Consider the following 7,618-nt stretch of genomic DNA (forward strand, 5'->3'; position numbering starts at 1 on the left):
AGGCCCTGGGGAGTGGGTGTTCTCATGTAGAGGTGATGGCAAAGCTGTTGAAGTCCCCGTGGGTAGCCTGCAAAAGGTGTGTGTGTCCCTTTAGAGTTGAAGGCAAACTGGCAGAAAGGCTGTTGATATAGGCACTGAACAGAGCATATTAGCCAAATCTGTAAGAGCAAAATAAATACTGGTCTTGATTGGGTGGAGGGAGTGATTTTAATATTATCGGAGGGACTTCCCTGATGGTCCAGTGGCTAAGACTCTGCGCTCCCAATGCAGGGGGCCCAGGTTCGATCCCTGGTCAGGGAACTAGATCCTGCATGCATGCTGCAGTGAAGTTCCCACGTGCCGCAACGACGACCCAGCACAGCCAAATAAATAAATATTCTTTAAAAAATTGGGTATTGGGTCAGGGGCCTTAATGCATGAACCACAGCTTTACTGTTGTGAATCCACCAGGAGGAACCCTTTCTTTTTCCCAGGTTTCAGAATAGGCAAAGTTGGGTCGTTAAATGGAAGCAGTGGGGATATTCACCCTTTGTTAATTAGGTTTTATATAAAAGTTTTACTCCCTGACGGCCCTGTTTTAACTTACGTTGGGTCATATTAACTATTTTAATTGGGGGTCTGTGGGGTCCCATTTTATCAGGTCAATTTGTAGATGCCAAAGACTTTAATTTTATTATTCATAGCGTTAGAGCGTCTTTGCTCAATATGAGATATTTTAGGGCAAAAGTACTATGACTATGGGAAATTTAGGCAAGGCTACTATTAAAGTGAAGTATTGTCTATTTCCTCTCTACTTTATATTCAGTTTCTTCCCTAAGATTATAGGGGCCACAGTGTTCAAATTTGGTGGGATCCCCAGGTATGACAATCATTTGAGCCCCAGTACTGGTTAAGCCCCATGAAGTTTTGTCAGTGGGTGATGTCAGCAAATACTAAAGCTAATTTAGAACCTATGTTATAGAAGCACAAAAGCCAACTGGTGCTTTTTAATTTTTTTTGTTATATAAATTCTGTGGTATTTTTGTTATGTATAATTATGTATTGATATATATATAATTTATTGTATAAATTGTTAGTGTCTAAATTTCGGATCTCCAGTTGGGTCAAACTGTGGACCTTTAATTTATGTATATATGTAAAATTTATTACATATTTTGTAAATATATTTAAAATATTTAAAAATACTATATGTAAAATTTATTTGTTATATATTTTATAAATATATTTATATATTTATAAGATATGTAATTTATTTATTCACTTTTTGCTTTCTCCCCCTGTATCTAGGGTTTTCTTTATTCTTCCTTTTTTTCTCTTTTCCCCCACCCCTGCTTTTTTTCTTTTTCTTTTCTTTTTTCTTTTCTTTTCTGTTTGAGGCGTTTAGCTGCTTGATTCTGTGGTTTTTAGTTTCTGTCTTGGGCCCATAAGCAAAAAAGGGGCAGGGACAAGGGGCCCAGTTGTCAGCCTCTAGGTAGTAGCCACTACCTGGGACACGTCTTTTGCCCCGCCCCCACCCCCCGCCCCAGGTCTCCACCAGTGTGGTCCCTCCTATTCCTCTGGGTGGAGGGAAAATGGGACTGCGGCAAGGCAAACAACACAACGACGATGGCCCTTCCCCCAGGACCTGCAGGGTGCCACAGTCCCTGGGGTGGGCGCCCTGGCAGTGTGGCTCTGAAGAGCACGACTCTGCCCCATGGGCCGGGCTGAAAGGCAGGGCACCTTTCACGGCAGCTCAGTTTGTGCGCACGTATCGGTGCTGCCCGGTCAGGCCCGGCCACGGCACTTAGCGGGAAGTCACACCTACTTCCCTTCGGAGGGGCCTTTGTAAACTTATCTGGTCAACCAAGAAAAAGGGGGACCCTGGGAACGTCCTCCTGGAATCTCGGCAAGTAATGGGTCAGACCAGAACTCAAGGAATTGTGGCCACGTCCGCCAGTCCCCAGCGGCAGTGGCACCAAGCACAAGTGTTGCCAGCAGGTGGCGCCACCCTCCCAGGCTACCACTGCCACCTGGTGGGACCAGTTAGTATGCCAAGAGCATATCCTTTTAGTCTGAGGCCAAAACACCCTGCTCGCTGCACCAATTGTTTTAAAATGTAGGTTTTATTATTATTCAGGTATGGTGAGGCCAAGAGATCAGGAGGCCACTGCCCTGGACAAGACAGTTTGTCCTGCATGGTTCCCAAGAGCAGAGGCAGTGCCACCAGGGTCATACGGGGAAGCACCAGGGTCAGGAGCCCAGCGTGTGAGGGGGAAGCAGGGCAGGAGCCTTTATTGTGGTTTCCATGAAGGATGAGACAGGGTCAACAGGCTTAGCATTGGTTGGTTTGAATAATTTTATTCAGGCTGTCTGTCGAGTTGTCTGGTACCTGGCCCTGGGGTGATTTGGGCAGGGGAATACTGGCCCTGAGTACAGAGCAGGTAGGTCAGGTGGTGGGCTGGAGATAGGTGAGTTTGCTTATGGAAGGCACACTCCCCGGCCAAGCATTTACATCTCTAGGAACTGGCCAGCCCTGGAGGGCAGTCTCATCAGGGTCAGCAATGCCCCAAGATGTCAAAGCATTAGAAATACAGTAAATTTAAAAAGCTCAGATGATACACCACGTCGGTGTAGGTTTTGGTGCCACGGTTTGATTGTGGCACACCTTTAAGCAGGTGGATTTGCCATGAGACGTCTGTCCATTCTCCTATGGTTGGAGGTTGGTGTTGTCTCCAGGACAGGGCTCCTACCAGTAAAGCTGCTGTGAACATCCCTGCACGTGTCTTTGGCGAACGTCTATTTTCATTTCTTTGCAAGATGCGCCCTGCTGTGAAAGTCCTGCATCATGAGGTGGATGGATGTGGAGCTTCGCAGATTTTGCTGCAGAGTTTTCCAAACTGACTGAACCAAGTTTTCATCTTGACAACACACTTTTCAGTCTGAAGACTCGTGTCTTTCCTTTGTTCTGGGGAAATCCTCAGTTATTACTTGTTTGATGTGACTCATTCATTCTTTTTTTTTAAAATTATTTATTTATTTTAGGCTGCGCTGGGTCTTTGTTGCTGCGTGTGGGCTTTCTCTAGTTGCGTTGAGCAGGGGCTATTGTTTGTTGCAGCACGTGGGCTTCTCATTGCGGTGGCTTCTCTTGTTGTGGAGCATGGGCTCTAGGTGCGCGGGCTTCAGTAGTTGTGGCTCACGGGCTCTACGGCGCAGGCCCAGTAGTTGTGGTGCATGGGCTTAGTTGCTCCACGGCATGTGAGATCTTCCCAGACCAGGACTCGAACCCATGTTCCCTGCATTGGCAGGTGGATTCTTAACCACCGCACCACCAGGGAAGTCCCTCCTTTTTTTTTTTTTTTTTTTTTTTTGTAGGCTTTTAAAATTTTTTAATTAATTTGGTTGCACCGGGTCTTAGTTGTAGCAGGCAGGCTCCTTAGTTGCAGCACATGGGCTCCTTAGTTGCGGCATGCAAATTCTTAGTTGTGGCATGCATGTGGGATCTAGTTCCCTGACCAGGGATCGAACCCGGGTCCCCTGCATTGGGAGCGTGTAGTCTTAACCACTGTGCCACTAGGGAAGTCCCCATTCATTCTTTCATTTAGCAAATTGTTATTAAGGTCATCTCCTGTGCCAGGAACTCTTCTAGGCATTAGGGATGCAAGGGGTGAACCCAAGGGAACAAGACACTGGAGAGGAGGGAGCAGACAGTAAGCAAATAAATAAGTACATGATGTAACAATTTATTTAAGGTTGGCAGAATCATACGTGCATATAATCAAATTATAATTCCAGTGGGAGATGGCTTCTTTGAAGAAAACAAGGCAGGGGAGGGGTAAGTGTCACCTCTCCTTCATTCTCTCTCCTAGAAATCTCATTAAAAGGATGTTGGGGTTCTGTTCCTGTCCCCCAGCTCTCATTTCTTTTTTTTTTTTGATTAATTAGTTTATTTTGGCTGTGTTGGGTCTTCGTTGCTGCGTGTGGGCTTTTCTCTAGTTGCGGTTAGTGGGGGCTACTCTTTGTTGCGGTGCACAGGCTTCTCATTGCGGTAGCTTCTCTTGTGGAGCATGGGCTCTAGGCGTGTGGGCTTCAGGAGTTGTGGCATGCGGGCTCAGTAGTTGTGGCTCACGGGCTTTAGAGTGCAGGCTCAGTAGTTGTGGCGCACGGGCTTAGTTGCTCCGTGGCATGTGGGATTTTCCCGGACCAGGGCTCAAACCCATGTCCCCTGCATTGGCAGGCGGATTCTTAACCACTGCGACACCAGGGAAGTCCCTCTCATTTCAATAGAGGTTTTTTTTTCTCCTGTGGCTGCCCCATGTGGCAAGTGGGATCTTAGTTCCCCAACCAGGGATTGAACCTGTGCCCCCTGCGGTGGAAGTGAGGATTCTTAACCACTGGACCACCAGGGAAGTTCTGAGGGTTTTTTGTTTTTTGTTTTAAAAGAACAATACATACCTGCCCATCTCTGGTGTGTTTGTTTATTTTGATAGGTTGGAATAGCCCTTTATGTCTCCTGGGAGACGTTACTCTCATTCCTCAGTCCAGTTCTGTTTTCTCCAGTGGCTCTGTTTTCCCAGGTGTGAAGTTCTTCCCATTCTTGGGGTGGTTGCCCTTTTTCGTGGAGTGATTTCTCTCTGTCATTGGCTGGCTCTGGGTCACGGGCTGTTAGACTCAGCTGGCTTTGGGGAGGGCTGGGAGGTGCTGTGTGGAATGCATTCTGGCCTGTTTTCTGCAAACACGGGGCAGGATAGGACTTTCTGCTGGGACAGCAAACACTATAGTCAAAACTCCTGGGCATAGGTGCTTCCTGCTTCTCACAGGCAGCTGAAGACACCAGAGCACCCTGACCAAGAGCCTCCGATCAGGGTCCCTCCTGGGGTTCAGTGAACCCTGCCTACTGGGGCTGGTACCCAGCTTAGGGGAAGTGGGGGAGTGGAGGGTGTGCAGGAGTCATGGAAGAGTGGCTGGCCTTGTTGGGTTCCTCTCAGTTTCCATCCACAAAAGTCCCTGTTTTCCAATATTGTTAGGGATTCAACAACAACTACTACATATATATATATATATATATATATATACACACACACACACATATATATATGTATCTGTATATATATGTATCTATGAATGTACGTATCTGTACATATGTACATTTTATACACTTCATTTTAATTTTATTTTTATTTTTTGGCTGCACCCTCTGACATGCAGGATCTTAGTTCCCCGACCAGGGATCGAACCTGTGCCCCCTGCAGTGGAAGTGCGGAGTCTTAACCACTGGACCTCCAGGGAAGTCCATACACTTCACTTTTATTTATTTATTTATTTTAATTTAAAAGAAATATTTATTTATTTATTTATTTATGGCCGTGTTGGGTCTTTGTTGCTGAGCACGGGCTTTCTCTAGTTGCAGTGAGCGGGGGCTACTCTTCGTTGTGGTGCATGGGCTTCTCATTGCAGTGGCTTCTCTTGTTGCAGAGCGCGGGCTCTAGGTGTGCGGGCTTCAGTAGTTGTGGCACGTGGGCTCAGTAGCTGTGGCTCGTGGGCTCTAGAGCGCAGGCTCAGTAGTGTGGCGTACGGGCTTAGTTGCTCCGCAGCATGTGAGATCTTCCCGGACCAGGGCTCGAACACCGTATCCCCTGCATCGGCAGGCAGATTCCTAACCACTACACCACCAGGAAAGCCCCGCTTCATTTTTAAAATAAACTTTAACATCTGGTTTAGATTTACAGAAAAACTGTGAAGATAGTATCAATGGTTCCATTGCTTCCACACCCAATTCTCTTTATTTTACTATCTTAAAATATAGGGACATATTATAATCTAATATACAAGGAATTAACCAAATATTCATACATTATTATTAACTAAAGCCCATACTTTATTCCGATTCCCTTAGTTTTTACCTACTGCCCATTTTCTGGCCCAGGATCCCACCCAGGACACCACACTACAAATGAATATGCAGTTTCTTTCATTTCTAGGACCGGGGCCTGGTGGGGAGGCTGGCCCATGTGCTCTGAGTGGCTTCGTCATCGTGAAGCCGAGTCTCTGTGGTCCAAGCCGACCGCATGGAATTTGGGATTACTTGGCATGGCAGCTGACTGGAAGTCATGGACTTTTATTCCACTCTCAGGTCTCTCTCTAGTCTGTCCTTTGACTTGTCCCCTCTTTGGCCTCAATTTTCTGATCTGTAAAATGAAGCCATTGGGCTAGTTTCACCTGGACAGACTGAGTCCTGGGGTCGATCTCTGAGTGGTTTGCTGATCTCCATCCTGGGCAGAGGGAGCTGGCAGGCATGGTGGTGCCCCAGGGGGCAGAGCTGGGACCCAGATCTCACTGGTTGTAACACGGGGCCGACACTCTGACTTTGGGCTTTTAAAGTCAAAGATCAGGGGCCTGTCCCATCTCTTCTGCTTATTCTGAGGCCCCCTTCATCTCTGAGCCTCAGTTTACCCATATGTAAAGTGGCAGCCGCTGGGGCGGCTGGGACTTCTGAGGGTCCCTCTGGCTGTGAATAGAGCAGGTTGCCCTGGGGAGTGCTGAGTTCTCCATTCCTGGAGGTGTGCAAGCCAGGTAGGTGACACTGTTGGGTGGTGCAAGGGGTGGTGGCAACCCTAGGCTCTAAGTGTCTCTCTGTTGGACAGGGAATCCAGCCTCTCTGTTGGCCCATTTTCCTATCCTTGACTCAGGGGCAGGTGGCTGGCTGCCACCAGATGCCCACACCCAGTTGCCTTCCTTCCCATCTCATGCCAGGACTGCCTTCGGCCCTGGCCCACAAACTTGCGGGAGACTGGAGGGAGGCTCACCATTATTACCTGCCCACCTTGTGGTACCTCTGGCTGCCAGGCCAGTCTGCTACCTCGGCAGCTCCTACAGGCTGGGCTCCAGGTACACGAGGTCCACCATACAAACTCCCAAAGAAGCAAGAGGAGGCTGGGAGGAATCCCTGAGAAGTGAAGTGAGGGGCCCTGTGTCCCTACTCCCCACAAACCAGACTCTCCATTCTGACAATTTTTGGATTCTTCAAGTCCCAGCCTTTGCAGCTTCTGTTCCCTCTACCACCAATGCCCTTGCCCTTCTTTAGCTGTTGAACTCCTACTCATCCTTTGAAGCCTAATACAAAAGACCCCTCTACTGAACCTTAGCTGTCCCAGGACCTACAGGTGTCATAGCACGTATCATCCTGTGTCATTAATAGGCCTCTTCCATGCCTGTGTCCCTGTCGCTCGATTTCCCTGAAGGCAGGGGTGGGTCTGACTCACTCCCTCCAACCTGCAGACACCTCATTGTCCTCTGCCTTATTGCATGAAAGGAGTGGGTAAGGGAAGGGAGGATCGCTGTGGCGAACCTTTCCCGAGCCCCTTCTCTTTACCAGCACTGTCGCATCCATTTAATCTCTACTCTCCAACCCCTGCCCCGTGCCAGGTGGGCGCTTTCACCGGTGGGTCTGTAGGGGCAGGGGTGGCAGGAGCGCGAGTGGCCCTGGGCCGCGGAGAGAACTGGTGCTCAGCCGCGGGGGGGGGGGGGGGGCGGGCCTCAGTGAAACCGAGGGAACGGGGCGTCGCCACACAACGTGGGGTCCGGGGACTCTGCACGGGTTGCGTCCTAGCAGTCTCATTTTCCAACCGAGGTAACTGAGGCT

The 7,618-nt window shown here is 48.6% G+C and overlaps 1 non-coding gene across 1 annotated transcript; it reads left to right on the forward strand.

Moving 5' to 3' along the window:
- The first annotated feature begins 227 nt into the window (after positions 1–227).
- TRNAG-CCC (transfer RNA glycine (anticodon CCC)) lies at positions 228–300 on the forward strand. The gene has a single exon. It is a non-coding gene; the product is annotated as a tRNA-Gly (tRNA).
- The last annotated feature ends 7,318 nt before the right edge of the window (positions 301–7,618 follow it).

The sequence above is a fragment of the Lagenorhynchus albirostris genome, chromosome 1 (assembly GCF_949774975.1).
Source record: "Lagenorhynchus albirostris chromosome 1, mLagAlb1.1, whole genome shotgun sequence".
In the NCBI taxonomy this organism is placed as follows: domain Eukaryota; kingdom Metazoa; phylum Chordata; class Mammalia; order Artiodactyla; family Delphinidae; genus Lagenorhynchus; species Lagenorhynchus albirostris.